This window comes from Canis lupus, chromosome 3 (genome assembly GCF_003254725.2).
Source record: "Canis lupus dingo isolate Sandy chromosome 3, ASM325472v2, whole genome shotgun sequence".
Taxonomy (NCBI): domain Eukaryota; kingdom Metazoa; phylum Chordata; class Mammalia; order Carnivora; family Canidae; genus Canis; species Canis lupus.
The window spans coordinates 80,436,684-80,457,037 of NC_064245.1; the positions used below are offsets into that span (position 1 = coordinate 80,436,684).

The 20,354-nt window shown below is 37.8% G+C and overlaps 1 protein-coding gene and 1 long non-coding RNA gene across 16 annotated transcripts in view; one reads left to right on the top strand and one right to left on the bottom strand.

Moving 5' to 3' along the window:
• Positions 1-20,354, bottom strand: part of PCDH7 (protocadherin 7) — a 417,486-nt gene that overhangs the window by 281,479 nt on the left and 115,653 nt on the right. The window lies entirely within an intron of this gene.
• Positions 5,763-20,110, top strand: LOC112654168 (uncharacterized). 2 transcript variants are annotated; one of them, XR_003132842.3, is made up of 4 exons: positions 5,845-6,001; positions 8,602-8,684; positions 13,081-13,284; positions 18,704-20,110. It is a non-coding gene; the product is annotated as an uncharacterized LOC112654168 (long non-coding RNA). The 2 variants fall into 2 exon arrangements; XR_007409970.1 differs by lacking the exons at positions 8,602-8,684; positions 13,081-13,284 and having other exon boundaries at positions 5,763-6,001.

Below are 20,354 nucleotides of genomic sequence, written 5' to 3' on the forward strand. Positions count from 1 at the left end.
TTTAAGAAGCTCCAAATTTAATCTATAGTTTCTTCTTTACCTGCCTAAATTCTCAGCCTAAAAAAGAAAGAGAATAAAGTTGCTTCGAGCAATATCCAGGATTAATACAACTCCTCTGTATCCATGGCAGGGGAAGAACTCCACTCTGTTCAAAAATAAAATGTAAATATTCCAAAAGATCACGATAATAGTGATTTTAGCCCAAAATAGAAAGAGAGTGCTTTGAACCTTGTAAAATTACTTTCTTCTTTTTTTTTTTTTTTCTTTTGGTAATCTGTTCATTTTTCTTGGCATGACCTCTCAGAGGGACTAAATTTAGGTGTAAGAGTGAGAAACATTTTGATTAACTCTAACAAAGAACTCACTGTATTTACTAAAAATGTCCTCATTCCATCAAAAGCAAGAAAATGGGTTCAAGGAAAAAAAAAAACAAACAAACCAAGAGGGTGAAGTTCTCACTTGGTCCTTCAGTAAAATTACTTGTCACTGCATTCCGCTGATGATTACCCAGACAGTGCCCCTTACATTAACAATGCCGACAGATCGGACATTTTACTGATGGCAATGGCCATCCAGCAGATTAAAGCAGAATGTAGATTTAATCTCCCCAATGACTTGATAGCCTCCAATGAAGGATTCTCAAATTTCATGGTTCTGACCTATTCAGGGTGAATAAGTGTATAATAAATTACCTGTCCCCTAGCTCTGTAACAAGAAAAAGAGCCAGATTGGACTATCCCTGTGCTAACTCTCATGTATTACCAAGTTTACCAACATAATCTGCATGCCACGGAGCAAAAGATCATGCTATTTAACAGATTTCAAGAAATTAACTTGCACTGATATATGACCCCATCTGATGCCAATACAGTAAGGTGGTAGCAGCAGGTTACAGAGAGGCCAGATTTCAGGAGAGGCTCATTTGACTGGTGATTAAGGAGAACCTGCAGTAAAAGTGATTTCTCATCAGGGAGGCAGAGTGTGGTTGCTGCAAAAAGCAAAAGTGCCCACCGGCCAGCCAGACTGTGAGTGACAACCACACCAAATGTGCGGGTCACAGTCATGCTGGAGCGTCTGGCTAAAGAGACGGCGGGTACGATGGGTAACGGATGTCTTAGGAAAGGACAAGGGTTGAGAAACAGACACAAAGCCCAACTGTAAATGAAGAAGCAGCAGGTCTACCTTGATGTTTTGTTCTGAGCATGACAAATTAAGCATCTTTAGAAAGCTTTCCCTAACTCAGGCTGATTAAATTAGAATCTCCATTATCCAGCAATAGTGCTGCCTATGCACAGGCACCTCACCGACGTGCAGCTTCCTGTCCTTGTCAGCAGACCCAGAAATAACACAACAGCAGATTTCGTGGACGGTGACAATCAGCAATGAGCCTTCCGGCTTCAGAAGGCCAAGGCTCGACCTCCACTGCTTGAGCAGAAGAAAAGAGGCTTGAACCCACGTAATGGCTAGATCATGATTTTAGGTGAGTCCCTCACCTCCCAACCACAGAGATCCTAATCAGGAAGGTATAACTGATGGTACTTGTTTTGTCTGCCAACAGGTATAAGAACTACAAACGTTACATAAAAGGCAATTCTTTATTTCTCGAATGTTCCTACAAGTTTATTATCCTCCTCCCACCCACTTACACCCTCCCACCCTCCCCTTCTACTTCTCTGGATTTCTTCAAACACATTTCCATGGTAAATAAGACCTATAAAAACCCAGACTCCTGGGTGACATTCATAAAAAACCTGCACGGCTCCAGTAGTTTTGCTTTTGCTGCACCAATTTTAACCTGTTTCTTCACAGACCTTTCTGTGTCACCCCCAGGACTATCCCCAAGGACTTTCTGACTCTGGAACGTTGTTTTATCTTTTAAGAGAGTGATAGGAAGATCGAACCACAGAATTTTAGAAGTGGATGAGACTATTCCTCACTTATTTAAGTTGAAATCTGGCCCAGAGAGAATAGGTAACCACAAAAAAATTATACAGTTAGTGGGTGTTAAAGCCAATGAACGGTAATGTAGTTCTCTTAATTTCCAAATCAGTGCTTGCTATCTGGAGACATTTTTGGTTTTCACAACTGCTAATGGTAGGAAGGAACAAATTGTTCCTGGTATATTTAGTGCATGGAGTCCAGGGATGCTGTGAAATATCCTATATGCCCACAAGAAAAAAAAAAAAAAACACAGAAATGTGAATAGTGCCAAGACTGAGAAACTCTTATCTAGACTATCAGATGGGGAAATTGAGATTTTTTTTAATAGAAGTTGTAATCAAGTTTAAATTACATCTTGAAATGTCAAAGCTAGTGTGTTAACAATGGTTTTCCTTTCAAATTTCCATTCTCTGCCCAAATACACCATGAAACAGAATATGTTTCCAATTCTGAATAGAACTGGTATTTACTATCATCACATTTCATTTACCTTGAAATGTTAATTGCAGTACAGCAGGGCTCCATGGTTGATTTAAATTTACATTTGCTTTTAAATTTGATTAATCTAGTCTCTTAGGAGTCCATTCTTCCATAGCTCCTCAGAGGGAAAATAGGCTTTTGAGTACACAATGATTTAGAAAAAAAAAAAAAAAAATCTTGGCTGATTTGGTAGTTACACTTTTACATCTAAAGTGACTTTTAACTTTAAGTCAGGAGAAAAAAAAAAGAATGCTAATAGAAGAATAAAATGTAACATCATTTACACTGGATATCTGTCCTGAATATCTTAGGCATTCTGTGACACAGAAGAAAATATAGCTTCAACTTTTTGTCCGTATTCCAGAAAATATGCCTCGTATGAGTATCCATGTTTGATTAAAAAACAAATATAAATATATAAAACGTGTACCAGTCCTCTTAGAAGCCAGTATGGTGGCTGACATGGCACCATGTAATGTGTCTAATTTCTGGCTCAATTTCCAACTAAGCCTTCTGGGACTCTCAGATTGGACACTACTGATACCGACTGTAAGAAGGGTCTTGTGGTTATACCTAGAAGAGGTGGTCAACGATAAATGGAAGAGAAATAACATGTCTCAAATACCTAATATTCACCAAGCACTCTCCTAGACATTTTATTTCTAACCCAGAAATGGCAAATACTGGCAGGCATCCACCCCCTCCCATTTCAAGGCACATCTCTATAATCACTAAGATAAATTTCCCAATAATAAGGATCCATCATAAAGTCCTTCTCAGTGTAGCCACTTGAGAGGCCATTATGAATCAATCCTTATGAAGCAACAGGTTGAATGAAACCTATTTGCCATCCCTGAAAAACATGAGAGCATAAACGAGGAACACTTTGCTGTTCAGTAAGGCTGAATCAACATTCTTGAATAGATTTTTTTTTTTTTTCCTTGAGATCGGTAGACCAGAGTTTAATCTCTGGTTCTGACTGTTCCATATTAATTTCTCCGAATTGCTTTACCTTAGCCTCCCACTGAGTAGCCTCTAGTCTACTCAGGCTAGAGTAACTGGAATTCTGTGAGGAAGTTATACGAATTTGGAGGGCACTTTATTAAATGTGTTTCATGTGCAAAGTTTCAAAATCCTTCCTCCTTTGGGGATTTTTTCAGAAGGACTATTATGATTCAATAAAGATCATCAAGTAGTGCTGTTTGATTTGATCACCAAGAGGTTTTTCTACTCTACCACTGTTTTGGTTAACATACTAATAACTTGCAACTCCTTCAAGGAGTATCAAGAGATTAGGATTCCAGCTGATTAGATCAAGTGATATTACTGAAGGAGAGATTCTCCTCTGACGTATCCGAAGCCCTTAGAAGCTTGGGCTACGGCCTCAGGTCTGGGAATAATTATTTTCCCATCCTCTGCCCACCCCAGCCTCTCCCCCACACCCAGCCAGCTTCCCTGACTTTGACACAATTGCTAAATTGCATAGTACATAAATCTGCATATATCTACATATAAACAAATAGCTGTAATTGCATCTGACAGGACTCTACAACTCGCTAATTCATGTATTTTGTCATAGCCTCTTAATATAAAACATTAAAATGGCACCAAGACACCCAGCTCCTTGGCCATAAATCGAGATGCTTACATCACAATCCTTTTTAGATAGGCAAACACTATTCTTAGGTGTTCTGTTGAAGTAAACAACATAAAATAGCAGAGCAGAAATGGCAGTTTCTGCATATTTTATCTACTTTCCTTATCTCATTTACTTTCCATCACAAATCTCTTTTCCTAGATTATAACTTAGGTTTTCTTTGAGGGAAAAACACTAAATTTCATTACTTCTAGGTAATAACGGGTAACTGCATACCATGTAAGCTGATTTTAGGTATATCTGAGTGTGAGTTTTCAGGAGTAAACTCTTGTAATTTACCATCCCCATCTAAATATCTCTCAGTAGTGATGTATTTGATGTCAGTGGCCTCAGATTGATCACCTCAACGATCCAAAATTAATGTTACACCCTGCTATGATCTGAATGTTTGTTTCTCCCTCAAAATTCACATGGTGGAATCCTAATGCCCGTGGTGATGGCATTAAGAAGTAGGGCCTTTGGGAAGTAATCAGGTCACAGGAGTGGCACTTTCATGAATGGAATTCATGGTCTTACAAAAGAGACCCCACAGAGCGTCCTCACCCCTTCTACCATGGTAGGGTACAATGAACAATCTGTGACCCAGAAGAAAGTCCCCATCCCACCATGCTGGCACCATAATCTCAGACTTCCAGCCTCCAGAACTGCAAGAAATAGATCTCTGCTGTTTATAAGCTACTCATTCTGGTATTTTGTTACATAGCAGCCTGAACAGACTATGACATCATCATTACTTATAGAAAACTCTACCCTACTCAGGTTCCTAAGATGGAGAGAAGGTAGAATGATAGTGCTACTACTGCTATTTCTAAAATGTATCTTTCACATGCATGATCTTATTTTAGCCATACAACTATCTTTACCTCAGTGGTACAGCTGAGGAAACTGGAGCTTAGAGACATTAAATCATTTGACCGGGTGCCTGAGTGGCTCAGCCCATTAAGTGTCTGCCTTTGGCTGGGGTCTTGATCCCAGGGTCCTGGGATTGAGAACCACATTGGGCTCCCTGCTCCGGAGAGAGTCTGCTTCTCTCTCTCCCTCTGCCCCTCTCCTCTGCACATGCTCTCTCTTTCACATAAATAAAAAAAAAAATCTTTAAAAAATAACATAATTTGACTATTCAGCCTTTAATCATTGACCTTCAGGCAAGATAAAATCCATTTGCCCTTCCTGCTAAAGACAGAAAAACAGGAACATTCCCCTTGTCAGTTATGTTGAATGAACATTGTGAAGCAGAGAATGTGTTATGCATGGTGAATAAAAAACAAATTTTAGAGCTTGGTAAACCTGTGTTTTAATTCTCACTCTGGGATTTAATATACAACTTTTTTCAGGGTCAGATATTTAGTAATTAGAAGAACTCATTTCCAAATGAGGTGAATCTGATCCCAGGCCCAAACTTATTCCATCATACCATAATGCCTTCAAAGGAATTCCTCCAATGACATACATTTTTCTTTAGTCACTTTTGTGGTATTTGAACATAAGTGTGTGTGCTCGCGCGCGCGCACACACACACACACACACACACACACATACTTTCTCAGTCTCAGAAGAACTGAAGGAGAGTTGCAAGATCATGAAAAACATGTTCTTCATTCGGAACAAGACTGCACGTTCCAAAAGCAATCTCAAAGTCCCTTTACAAAAAGAATTTCCAGGGAAGTCCCTTGGTTTCCTTCTGTTTCTTCATCAGTTAGAACAAGAGATAAATCAAAAGTAGAGACCGGAAATACATAATATTTCTCTTGAGCAGGCAGTTGGAGAGAATTCAGAATTCAGAATTCAGGAAAGGAAGCATGGTATCTAAGGTACTGTGGCTGGTGATACTGGGATAAAACCAAGAAGGCCTCATGAAGCCCACATAGAATTACCAGGAAGGGAATGTCCACATACTAGAAGTAAGGAGGCAGTGGGCATGAGGTTAGTATAGTGCCTGGTGGTGAGTACGCAACCATGGGGTAGGGTCCTGCTATAGGCTCCCTATTCCTCTGAAGCTCAGAATGAGAAAAATCATGCATCAAAAATACATATCAAAGGTAGCAGCCTGGTTAAACAACTAGATACAGCACAAGGATACAGAGCTAGAGAGGATAAGCAGTTAGAAATGCTAGTAATAAAACCAAACCAAAAAAACCTGATTTCTTGACTTGACTGAATGGGTTCAGGACAAATCATTTAGGCTCTCTGAATCTCAGTTTTCTCATATATATATGAGATAAGAGCAAATTATCCCAAAAGCAATTTCTAGCACTAGTCTATGACTTGATCAGAGGAATGAGGAGAAGAATAGTTATTAAAATTGAAGGTAGAATGAAGGTATCAAAGCAGACTCAATGCTTAGCCATCAAGTTGAAGTTTAAAAGCCCATTCCCATTTTTTTCCCTGAAGACCGAGCACAGACATCAAGATACAGTAAAACTATGCCCTCCAACCACAAATAATATGTCCATGCATCTTGAATACCTTCTCAGTTGAAGTCTTCACACTCAAAAAAGTGTAACTTAATTTTACTTATAATAATCCAGGATTATATAAGAGGAGATGATAGTGTCTATGGAGAAGGACAGTTGGAAACTGTGTGAAAACAAGGTAAGGAGAAAATAAAGAACCTGGAAGAGAAGAACTAGCCAAAAGAACCAGAGGAAACTTGCTCTTTCACACAGTAAAAAACACTATGCTATGGGCAGAGTAATACTGTGGACGAGACTAAGAAGTCTATAGAATTTTAGCTTTCAAGACAATGATTCTAAATTGAAGCTGCAAAGTACAGATCTAGGTCCCAAACTAACACAGACACATCTGTGCTCACAGAAAGCAGAGACCTATTCTGCTTAGGGTTCAGGAATGAGACATCAACAAAGAAATAACTGGAAAGAACAGTGACCTCAAGTGGTTTGGGGCTTGAGGAGGAGGAGCCTCACATGGAAGGGTATGGTTAGTGGAAGAAAATTATCAATGCTTTGAGTTTAGTAAATTAGATCTCTCAGTACATTCAGCAGGTTATATTTTACACACACAGGAAATGAAACCAAAAAGGTAAAATAAGGTAACAAAATTATGGAGCCAGTTTATTTTGAGTAAGCAGGAGTTACACACCTAGAACTAATCTAATTCGTATCACTGCGCACCTGCGTGCCTGCACACACACACACACACATTATAGTCTAAGTCTGTGTCTATCATTAATAAAATAGAATCCTTTAAATTGCTGAAAATCTGTCCTATGATACCTATGGCAGTCAGAGGGAAGGCGGGAAGTAACATGAAATGGAAAAAGATAAAGCCCTGAAGCACCAGAGGTTGTATTGAGAATCAGGAAACTCATATTATGATTTGACAGCTCCTATACCATTATCTGCGTGATCTGAAGGAAATCGCCTCAATGTTAAAATGAGGAAGTTGAACTAACATGATTTTTCGTTATAAGAGCCCATGATTTCCCCAAGCATGGTGTTTGGAAGGTCAGTCCTCTCTGGTACACACGCATGTGACTGCCAAAAGGCCAAGTGCCATCTAAGGCACACTCTCCAGGATGGCAGTTTTACATGTGCCCCCTTGAGTTACGAAAGCATAGACATCCCCATGCCATCTTTTGCCACCCACGAACTACAAATAAATGAATGATTTTAGTTTAAAGGGTATATCCAGGGCCAGTAAGTCTTATCAACAATGCAAAAAAACGTTTCAACAGCTTCATTTTTAAATCTGTAAAGACCCTTTAATGTGATTTCTCGAGAGGATTCAGCCCCAGTAGTGTGCTTTTCCATTTTATAAATAGTAAAAAGAAGAGGTCTTGAGGAAAGAAAATAGTATTTTTTTTTTTTTTTTTTTTTTTTTTTTTTTTAGAAAATAGTATTTCCAAAGCCCACAGTGAGGGCCAGTTTATCACCTAGCAAGGCTACTGCAATTTTAATTGCATATTTAGGTCATTGGCTCTAACTGCCGATGAGCTGTTACCATGAAACATCCTACAATCATTAAAGAAAATGTTAGAGGGAGAGGGAAGTTGTAAATGGAAATGTTAAGAGATTCTTAACTATGCTGTCTTAAATGCTACTGTTGGAATACAAACTGAACTTTAAGCATGATTTAACAGAACTATGAAAAGAAAGACCTCTAAACCCCCACGCTTATTTTCAATTGTACTGAAAGCTAGCAGTGTTGTGTTTATGCCAGACTAATTTAGTAAAAGTGTTCATTTAGGCACACAGCCCTCACTGCATCTGTCCTCATCTGAAAAGAAGAAAAACTAAATAAAAAAAGGAAGGAACGCTCTTTGTTACAGAAATCTTTAAAAATGCTCAAAAATCACCATTTAGTATGCCCGCACCGCGATAAAGACACATTAAAAACATAATTATCCAGAGAATACCTGATGATATATCACCTTAACCATTTCTTTTGTTTTCCAATCGGGTCGTATCGTTGTTTCTACCGAATACCTCAAATTTTAAAATGTTATTAAAGTTGCTACCTAGTCAAAGGTTTAGCTCCATGCAACGTTTTATGTTCTACTAAAGATTTCAGATTGGTGCTGCTACACACCCTGAAACTATTTCAGAAGGCAGCTGATGTGAAGAAGGTAATGTGAAGGCACAATTGTGTAAGTTTGTGTGTAAAGCATATGCAAATTAATCATTTATATACAATCGATTGGATGTATATTTTATGGGACTGAAATTAGTATTGTTCATTAAAGACAAAGCAGGCATATGTCAAGGTAATTCATTAAATATATATTAATAGTAGCAGCATGGAAACAAGTTTGCATTTCTATCTTGAAATTACTTTAAAGTAATACATATACAAGCTTTTTTGGGTCAGCTCCAAATTTCAAGTTCGTATTGATATATCACTACCTTTAAAGATTCAATGGTAGAAATAGGAGCAAAGCAATAAATGAAAGATGGGAGACAGGAAAGACTAAGAAGATAGGAGAAAAATTAGAAAACTCTCTGTAGAATACATAATGTAGTTCCAAAAGAGAAATAAAAATCATATGGTAGTTTATTTATAAAATTCCTTTGCATTATTAAAATCCACTATAAGATTAATTTAGAATTATATTTTTTAGCAAATGTTAGCTAATAATTTCCATCATTCTTTTAAAAAATGGTTTAGTAAACTGTCTATCTTATATTTATATATGGAAAACTTCCAAGTTCACTTGGTTGGCTCAAGAAGTGATAATTTAACAGTATACTCTTCACATTCGCATTGTGCCTTTGTCTATGTGAAGGCAAACAAACATTTTGGCAAGTCATACATTAATGCATGTGAGTGTGGGCAACAGTTCTTTCACAGGACAGCTGGATGAGTCCTATAAAGACTTTTCAGCCAAATGTTTATTCTAAAGCCTTCTGGTGTGAAGCACAAGGGGAGGTCTGCTGCAAAAGTAGCTTGAATCAGCCCCTAATGCAGGAAGCTAAAACTACTAATGAGAAGTGCTCAGTTGTGTATATTGTTTGAGCAAGAGGGTACAAATGTGTACCCATTCTTTGTTAATTTACAAAGAGAGGTTAAAAGCACATAATCTGAACAGTAGCATTATAAGCAGTACTGTTTTTCTTTTCTTTTCTTTCTTTTTTTTTTGTTTTTAAGGTAAGCTCTACGCCCAACATGGTGGAGCTTGAACTCATGACCCCAAGGTCAAGAAGTCACATGCTCGACTAACTGAGCCAGCGAGGAACCCTTGAGTAGTAGCATTATGAATTATGAACAAAGTAAAGGAATTTCCTTTTTATGTCTGCACTCTTGTTTTTGCAAAACCTGATTTATACACTAAGAACTGTGAAGCCAAATACACATACACATATGTACACACTACATATTTTGAACAACAATAAAATAAGAGTTGTGTACATTTACCTTACAAACAATGGTTCTTGACAGAAGGCAGTTTCCCCTCAAGTGACATGGGCAATGTCAGGAGACAGTTTCGGTTTTCCCAACTTGGGTGGGACTATTGACATCTCATAAATAGATACCAAAGGATGCCACTAAACATCGTATGATACACAGGTCAGCCACTTACAAGCAATAGATTTATAATAGTAAACAATAATTTATAACTATGAAACTACAGTAAACATATTCAGACCTGTAGTGTCACTACATCCGCAGTCAAATGCTCTGCCCCTGAGCTATACCCCCAGGTACTGTAGTGTCACTACATAAGTAAAAATTTAGTGTATTGATAAATGTTATGTCTGCCAACTCAATTATCATTTAAAAGATAATTTCAAGGGACACCTGGGTGGCTCAGCAGTTGAGCGTCTGCCTTGGGCTCAGGTCATGATCCCGGGGTCCTGGGATCGAGTGTCTCTGCCTGTGTCTCTTCCTCTCTCTCTGTGTCTCTCCTGAATAAATAAATAAAATCTTAAAAAAATAAATAAATAAAAGATAATTTCAAGATGAAAGTAAAATTTAAAAAATACAGCATTTTTAAAGCATAGCGTTGAGTCAATTTCAGGGTTGAGTCAGTTTCTAATTTTCTAGTATTCAGATAAGAAGAGATGGGAAATCTCTCCTTCCGTTTTAACTTTATGTAGACCTGTTTTTTTTTTTCTTTCAAAAAATAAGATTTTATTTTTTAGAATGGTATTAGGTTTACTGAAAAATTGAGCAGAAAGTATGAGATTTCCATGTATCTCCTGCCCCCAACACACAACATGCCCCATTATCAACAACCTCCACCAGAGTGGTCTATCTATTACAAATTATGATCCTACATCAATGCATCATTATTACCTAATGTCCATAGTTTATCTTAGGACTTGGTGTCGTACATTCTTTGGGTTTTGACAAATTTATAATGGCACATATCCACCATTAAAGTATCACACAGAATAGGTGAACTGCTTTAAAAATCCTCTCTGCTCTGTTTACACATAATTTCCTTTTGAATAAATAGACCTGTGTTTTTAAGTTTTAAACACACCACAACCTAAGTGGCATAATTTCATAATAAATTCACATATTAATTAGATGTACCATGAGGTTGGAATAGTTTTACCAAAAGAACAATAACTTTGACTCCACAGATGATAACAAATTAATAAATATTAAACAAGTAACTTGCAAATTTCCCAAGTTACAGTTCTGCGTCAATAAAAACATCTTACACTAACATTCACAGTAAATGGGAGAGACAATATTTCCATCACATGCAGTATCTGAAAAGGCTTAACCTCCTGTTAGAAGAACCAATATGCTTTTAATGTGTTTCACCTTTTGAGACCAATGTGTAATAAAACCCTCAAATTAAGTAGATTGCATTTTAGCTTAGATAAACTAATAGCACAATTAGAGCACCACATAATTCACCATTACTGCTCCAAGGGAAATCACTTAAGTATTTAAGCTCTTTAGAAGGACTTCTCTGATAAAGTAATGACTATCTACAAAATTCTCCCGAAGATTAGTAGTATTGGTGCCCGTGGTAGGTGAAAAGAAGGAGAAGGGGGTAGTTCACATTCTAAGATGCACTTTTAGTGGCCAAATCATACACAGATTTTGTAAAGACATCTGCTGTGCTTCTAACTTCCATGCAGAGGTGGCATGGATTTCAACCCGCTGGAACACAGCTGGAATGACTAAATCTTAGTTATATTAGATATAATAATTTTCACTTTTTTCCAATATTTCCCATCATTACTCCCAAAAAAGTTTTCCTATTTCATGATATGCAAATTTAAGTATGCTCAAATTATTTTTGAAACAAAGGATATTTTGGATAGACAGACACACACATGCAGTTAATGTGAATCATATGAATACTTGATTTGAGGAAAAAAAACTTAAAACTATAAGTTCCCAGAACTTCTTTCCCGTTAGGCTTTATAAAGTTAGGAAGGGCCAAGTGTGAAATAAAGAGTAGCCAATGAAAATCATGAAATTCAATACATACCTACAATCCAGAGTTCATAGATAATTGATTAAAATGTAACTATTTGAAAGCTTATTTTTCTGATAATTATAGACAACTATATAGAAAAAAATTAATTTGTTTATTATACTCTGATTACTCCCACAGTGGCAATTTTGCAAAAATAAGTTTTTTATTTGTGTCTCTTGGTAATGCTACAAGACTCAGGAAACTGTACACAAATTATTAGTTTTTTGGGGTGCCTGGCTGGCTCAGTAGATGGAGCATGTGACTCCTAATCTCAGGGTTGTAAGTTCAAGCCCCATGTTGGGCGTGGAACCTACTTAAAGACATATATTGGTTTTTCAGATCATATTGCCCATATTTAGTTTATATGTATTTATCTGCTAAGAGCTAACAAATATGTCTGCATACTACATGTAAGAATCTAGTACTTGGGAACCATCCACAATGTAGACTTATCCACAAAATGAGCCACGTTTGTAAAGAAACTGATTTTCCCAACTTTCCAGCTAAAAAATTCCTAGACATTGAAGAAAATAGAACCACACAGTGCAGTAATATTTTTTAAATATTTTATATTCATTAACGAGACACAGAGAGGCAGAGACATAGGCAGAGGGAGAAGCAGGCTCTCTCCTCTGGAAGCCCGATGTGGGACTCGATCCCAAGACCCTGAGCCAAAGGCAGATGCTCAACCACTGAGCCACCCAGGCATCCCATGCAGTGATTTTTAATAGGAAATAGAATTTGGTTGTCAAGATCATTTATTTGCTTCTGGACACCATGACTCCTTTTACCACAGAGACCTGCAAGAAAATCACCATTGTCAATTGCTTCCTGAGGTTTTAAAAGAATTTTAAATGTCTAAGCACAGAGAAGTATTTTTGCCACCAGAAGGAAGTTCAGTTCACGTAAACTTCTATAAACAGATTTTTGTACTGGTAAGAAGAAGCTATTCTAATCTTGATGAAAGGGAATCTCAGCCCAAATGTACCACAAATCTCTAAAGAAAAACATTCAGGGGGCTACAGGAGCAAGCCTGTTCTTTAGATTATATGTTAAAATTAGCTCAGATAGCTAATTTGTTTGTTTGCTTCTTGTTTAACAGAACACAAAGAAACATGAAGACAGAAATCAGAAACTGTGACAGTCTTTGAAAATAATTGCTATGTCCTCAACTGAAAAAAAAATTATGCCTATTTTATTTAAAGTGCCAGAGCTTAAATAAATAAATAAATAAATAAATAAATAAATAAACAAAGTGCCAGAGCTCCTCACCCCACATCCAAAAAATGGAAAATAGATTAAAAATGTGAATATTCAAGGGCCACCTGGGTGGCTCAGTGGTTGAGCATTTGTCTTGGACTCAGGTCATGATCATGGGCCTGGGATCGAGTCCCACATCGGGCTCCCTGCAAGGAGCTTGCTTCTCCCTCTGCCTGTGTCTCTCTCTGCCTCTCTCTCTGTGTCTCTCCTGAATAAATAAATAAAATCTTAAAAAAAAATGGTGAATGCTTAAGAAAAGGATAGGCAGAAATAAGATATACAGCTCAGCTGATATTTAAAAACTGTTCACTATGTTCCAGTTAAAAAAAAAAATATTCACTTATTCAATAAACATTAATTGAGGCACTACCTTATGCCAGTAGCCGTTATTGCTGGGGCTACAGCATTTTTTTTTTTTTAAGATTTTATTTATTTTACTTGACAGGGAGAGAGGGGGAAAGAATACAAGCAGGAGGAGTAGCAGACTGACAGAGGAGAAGTAGGCTCCCTGCTGAGCAGAGAGCCCTGGGGCTCCATCTCAGGATCCCCAGGACCCCCGGACCAGGACCCCTAAACCAAAGGCAGATGCTCAACCCACCGACTGAGCCACTCAGGAGACCTTGGGGCTATCGCATCTAATGAGACAGAGACACTATCTCTTCTCTGATAGGAGGATAAGCAGGAGTTGGGGACAATAAGTGTATAAATAAGCAAATAACAGGGAGTAGAAAGTACTAAGAAATAGTAATCACTGCAGGTACACGGTCAATGTGCTTCACGCTGCCATCATTCTCACAACTTTTTCTCCTCATAACCTTCAAGGTGGGCGCTAAATCATCAATCTCATTGGGTCACATTCCTGCTAAAATTATTCTATTGCCTCCTACAGAACACAAACTAATACCTAGAGTATCCCAGATGCTTCATAAACTGACTTTCCTACCTGGTCCCCTTCCAACTTCATCTTCCATACGAAGTGTACTGTGTCACATAGTATAGAACTTTCATTCACTCATTCATTCATTCCTTCCTTCATTCATATATTCACCTATTCAGAAAGATTTTTATTGGGATGTCTGTATGTGCTGCAGACACATGTTAAGTATAAATATTCATGGTTCTTTCCATCACAAAAACTTACAATCAGGTACAGAAAACAGACATTAATCAAATCCCAAAGAAACTACCAATTGTTGATGTGAAAAGTCTTTCAAAAGAGAAAAATGGTATCATCAAAATGAATAAAAGGTGATACGACCCTGGAAGAAGTGACAACTGGGCATCTGCTTGCATGTATCTTAATATAACCTAACAATGTGTTTCTATGTGTTCAATGTTCGATAAATTTCTGCACTCAAAGGCAGGTTATTTCTGGTTCCACAAAGTAGTACATACCACACTATATAAAATATTACAAATGATAAGGAAATAATTTCCAATGGCTTTATAACATCCCTAATATATTATAGGTAGCTGAGATTGCTGCTAAAAGCAGAGGAAAAAAAGAAAGAAAGAAAGAAAGAAAGAAAGAAAGAAAGAAAGAAAGAAAGAAAGAAAGAGCAAAGCCTAGCTTTTACTATTGTCATGTTTGTTTTCCATATCACAGCCAACTCTTTTCCAAAGACACAACCAATGGTCTTTATGTCTTCCTTCCAATGTTCCATGAAATTCTTCCTCAGACTCTGCATTCCTAAAGGATGTATTGTTGACACCTCCTCTAGGGGTAAAAAAGGATGTATTGTTGACACCTCCTCTAGGGGTAAAAGTCATAGATGTATAGATAAGAAGACTTTCTGTCTGGCAATAGAAAACTCTGGAGACTATTAAACTCACTTCACCCCCTTTTGTGGGAAGTGGCATCTTTGTATTTATTCATCCCTAGATGGTGGCCAAGATCCACTGGAAATTATAGGGAGACAAAGAGAATTTGGTTTCAGATTACGAGTTAGATAATCTGGACCTGGCCTGATACGACATTTGTTTATATTCTGATATTCCTGGGTATATATATCACTTTACATTTTCACATCTTCAGAGGGGTAATTCCAAACCCACATTTAGAGGTCAAACACTCAAGCTATCACCTACTTCCATCTATTTGTGTTTAATGCTTAAGGCTGAGAATGTTTCAAAGAGATCATAAAATCACATCATGTCAGAGAAACAACTTTCTTAGAATGTCTGGAGGGTAATGTTTTGGATGGATTAAACTAAAACATCATATCAAGGAAGTTGCCGGCCTGCAAAACATAATGTTCTTTTTAACTAGAAAGAGCACAGAATTGCTGAACGAGAATGGCAGAGACATTTAATTTTTTAATGTATAAACAATTTAGCTCCATGAACTCATTATACCATGATGAAATTTGAGAAATCATTTTTCCCTATAAAAACCTCTGGAAAAATCTTACGAGGAAACAGATTGTGAAATCTTAAAGTAAAATATATAGCTTCTTTCATTGTCTTCCTTTGTGCCTGTCTTAATCGAAGATTGTTATCTTGAAAAGAACCAAATTATAGCAGAAAATTAATGTTTCTATCTTCAATTTAATTCTGTTTCTTTTCAGGAGTACATTAGAGCAAGTCTAAAGTATTCTTGGCAGGTGCGGTACTTCAGTGTGTACATACCAAGATCAGTTGCATTAATTTGAATTCTATGTTCATGTTTTAAACACATAAAATGCTTATTTTTATTAGTCATTTTAAATGTTTTAGGAAAGAAATTCTAATTCCCCAAAACCGGGTCCTTATGCATGGCAGTGCTTTCCTACATATGAGAAAGCAAACTCTTGATTTTGCAGAAAAAAAAAAAAGGCCAAAGAAATTATATGAGAGCAACTGTATGTCCTTTTACAGCTAGAAGTTGGCTTTACACATTCCACGACTCATAAATAAACAGAAGAGTTCTGTGAACTATATGCAGATGGCTGGGTCTACACTGGGAGCCTTTTGTGATGACTTTGGTTTGCTTCCCTGTTTTGCCATCTCTTAAAATATCTGCAAAAAAATTTTTTTGCTCTGCTCCTCAGAAATAGGACAAGTAAAATCCTGTAACTTGAGAATGTGCCCTTTGCCTCATTGGGCCTTTATAAACTTTGGAGAAATCCATTTTTCACCTCCTCATTTTTGTTCATATAAAAATATCTGCCACACAACTGAAACTAAAAAGGCTTTACGTTTTAAATATTTATTGTTTTATTTTAAAAGACAACACAATAATGGAAATACAATGACAGAGGTGAATCTACAAGGGGGTAGAAGGAAGTAATAAGCCCAAATGGGGGGGGGGGAATCCCACAAACCACATAAAGGAAGAGATGAGATCAGCCACTTAAGTAAGCGAGTTTAAGCTTCCCACACTGGCACCGAGCAAAAGTGTTCCTGCCAAGCCCAAAGGAGGAAAGGAGTGGGACGAATGAGGGCATCTGAGAGAGCGAGGCAGGGAGACAAGGCACCAAAGTCAAGTGGAAATGCTAAGACAGCATTTTGTGCCTTTTTTTTTCCCTTCACCTGATTATGGCACAGAAATTTTAGCACACTGGTAAGAACACTGGATATAAAAAAAGAACGGAAATAATATGCATGACCGTATTTATAATCATTTAAATGTTCCAGATATTTTATTCAATCATCCCCACACCTCCACACACAGACACACTAGCACACACCCAAATACACCCCCTGCCCTATCCCCATCGCCGCCGTATCAACGATGATTTGCTTAGCTAATCATAAAGCTGCTTTCTGAACAGCAAAAGCCTAAGGGCTTTGGCAATGTAAAAAGTATCGACATCTCTCTGATGTAAATTCAAAAATCTATATTACAATTCTTTATTCAGCATGCATGAGTCAGCAGAAGATATACTGTATCTTTAAAAAGGCATGAAGGTTTCCAGTCAAGCCTTTTAAGACCTTACAAATAACATTTCAAGAGGGTTGAGAATGCGGACGAAGATAGCAGATGGCTTTTAGTACAATACTGCTCCAGGATCCTTTGATTTTATTACTTTTGCTTTTTGATGGTGTTCTTTTCTGGTTTGTTTTGATGACTTTGTGGCCTAATGGACTGAAATTAGACAGGGAAGCTGAAAACCCTTAAGTCCTAATGACAGAGAGTGACTTACTGGGTGACCTTGAGTAAGTGTTACATTTCCCTCATCGCAGTTTCTATGGCAAAAAATAAAGATTACCCCGACCCACACCCCTAAGGATGCACTGAGGAGACTAGTAATTATCACTCAATTTGCATAATATGAAATAGTAATATTATCTACCATTTATCAGGCATTTCCATGAGCCAGACTCTATGTCAGGTCCTTAGCCTGTTTTGTGGCTTTTAATCCTCACCACAAACCATACAAACTCTGAATAGTTAACTTCGTCTTCTAGATGAAGAAATGAGGCTCAAGAAGTTTGAGGGGCATCTGGGTGGCTCAGTGGTTGAGCAACTGATTCAGTTCTTGGGGTTGAGTCCCCCATCGGGCTCCCTGCCTGCTTCTCCCTCTGCCTCTGTCTCTGCCTCTGTGTCTCTCATGAATGACTAAATAAAATCTTAAAAAAAAAAAAAAAAAAAAGAAGTTTGAGGACTTGAACTGGGATGGGCCTGACCACAAACCACAAGTCCCTTTTTCTTTCCTTGATGCAACTGGATATCTGCTAGTAAATAATTAAGATCTAATAATTAAGATCAAGATGTTTATAATTCTTTGGTTATATTATATATAGTAGCTATGTACACTATATAATATACAGCGATTACTACATATATAGTAATTATATAATCCCACATGTAACATACACATATAAATTATTAATTGGTGATACAATGTTGTAAATCCAGGCTGGTCCTACAGCACTAGTTTCCAGTGCCACTTGGTTTTATTTGGTCTATGCCTATTGCTGTATCACTTGAAAACAAATACCCAGAAGAAAGAAAGGGAGGCTGCTTTGCTCCCACAGTCTGTAAGTTACTGTTAGATCTCTAAAGGCCTCGATGACCAATTCATTTGCCAGAAAAGTTGGCCCCTGATTTGAGAGTACACTCCTGGATGCTAGACATTATTTGATGGTCCTTTGTTGAATTTTCCCCATAAGTCACTGTTCTGCAACAAAAAATAAGATCCACGGTGCGTTACAGTTCCAGGGAGCATATAAAGAGAAGGAATCTGAATCTTTGCTAAAGACAGAAAAGAACGGAGGAGGGGAGGGAGGGAGGAGGGAGGGGGAGAGGGAGGGTAAGAAGGAGGAAAAGAGGGAGGGAGGGAGGGAGGGAGGGAGGAAGGACAGAGGGAGGGCGAGAGGGAGGGAAGGGAGAAAAGAAAGGATTCTTGGACTTCTTGGGCTGCTTTACTCAAGCCAGGGACTAGCTTGTTAAATAAGTGTAGGTTTTTTTTCCCCCAAATGAGCCTTCTGATGGATCCTCTCCATGCAGCTAAATGCATTTTTTTTTTCTGTTTTTATTTAAGACTGCAAAGAAAAAATAACTTTCAAATGTTTGAAAAATGGTGATAACTTAAGAATGAAGCAAGGAGTCTGGGATGATCACAGCACTTCTGAAAGTGAAAGTATCAAGAAACTGCATTATTTCTATCCATCTCCCAAGAGTTAATTCCAGAAAAGGAAGGATCTAGTTCTTGAGTCTCTTCAAACTCCCTAATTCCGATGCCTGGGGAGAACCACATGCCTATGGTTTCTTTAAAAAATATGTTTTTCGTTTTCTTTCCTTTTGCCTGCCATTCATCCAGCAAGAGCCTCAAAGCACATTAGAACATTAATTTATAATACTTATGCATATGTAGTGGAATCCCCTAAGATTTTAAGGACTCACTTGCCAATGGAAAATAGGCCATATGGAGCGCCCAGGCATTCAGAACACAACCGAAGTCGATTATCTCCCCTAGCCCCCAGCCCCAGCGTGATGAAGAGGATATTTGGCTACAATATTTTGGAACCTAAGATGCTCTCATGGATTGTGGATGCCAAATTGGAACCGAATTAGTCTCATCTAAGACAGTAATAGAAAAAAAAAATAAGACAGTAATAGATTCGAACACAATAATGTTATACATACTTCTTCTAATCAATTACCTTTAAAGTCTGCACTTCGTTTTAGTGTCTTGCATTCCAGCTTCATTCATAGAGACATTAACAATAGAGTGAGAATTAATTCGTAGAATTTTGAGATAAGAAGTTGTCTCCTGGCAAGCATACTGGATTCACCTTATATAACGGTGCCTCTTCAGAGAACTCAGGCAAGTTTGCCAGGCTGTCAAGGACAAACTGCACAACACCTCCGAGCTTATCAATCTGAAAAACTGATGGACATTGATGAAATGAACTCTGCCCACCCTCAAAGAGTCTACAGACTCACGTATGTCTTTTCTTAACACCCTTCCCCCTTTTCCATTTTATTTCTGATTTCCTTCCTTGTGTAACACTAAGGTCTCCAGTGTCACAGTGTGCCATATATATTTTTTTTTTAATGACTTAACATTTTCCTGGATAAAATGGTGGGCAATTATCTCTGGAATGCTGCAGAAAAGAATTCCTTAAGCCTCTGGCTAGTTCCAGAAGGGCTTACATTAATCACTCTACCCACATGCTTGTCTCCTCGTGGTAATGTCCAATGTCAAGTCAGACAGTCCATGCAGGGCTCCTGATAGAACGTTAAAAGGGCATTACCACACACTGCAGGTGGCCAGCAAGAACAAAGCCCTTGGCCCCGAGTAATTTTAATAATTTCTGTACAGGTCTAATCCGCTGCTTTGGGGAGTATTTGTTGCTGAAATCCTTGTTTCACTACTTGCCATACAATTGCTGATTCATCACTTTAAAAAATTAATAAAAAGTTGCAGTTCTTATATTCCCAACCATTCTAGACTTTGTGTGTCTGTCACTTGGTTGTCTCTTTTCGAAAATACTGACAACCAAAAAGGCTAGTTTCTCGGTGTTAAATGTGTTGTGTGTCCAAGAGGAGCCTAGCATGCCCCACCGTGCTAGCCAGCACGGCTGGGAGTGAGTCAGCTACCATGAACGCCGAGGCACTCGGGGCAGCTCCTGCAGTTAACCTGCGAAGAAACTGGACATGTATTCAAGGTCACAATAATGTAAATGGGT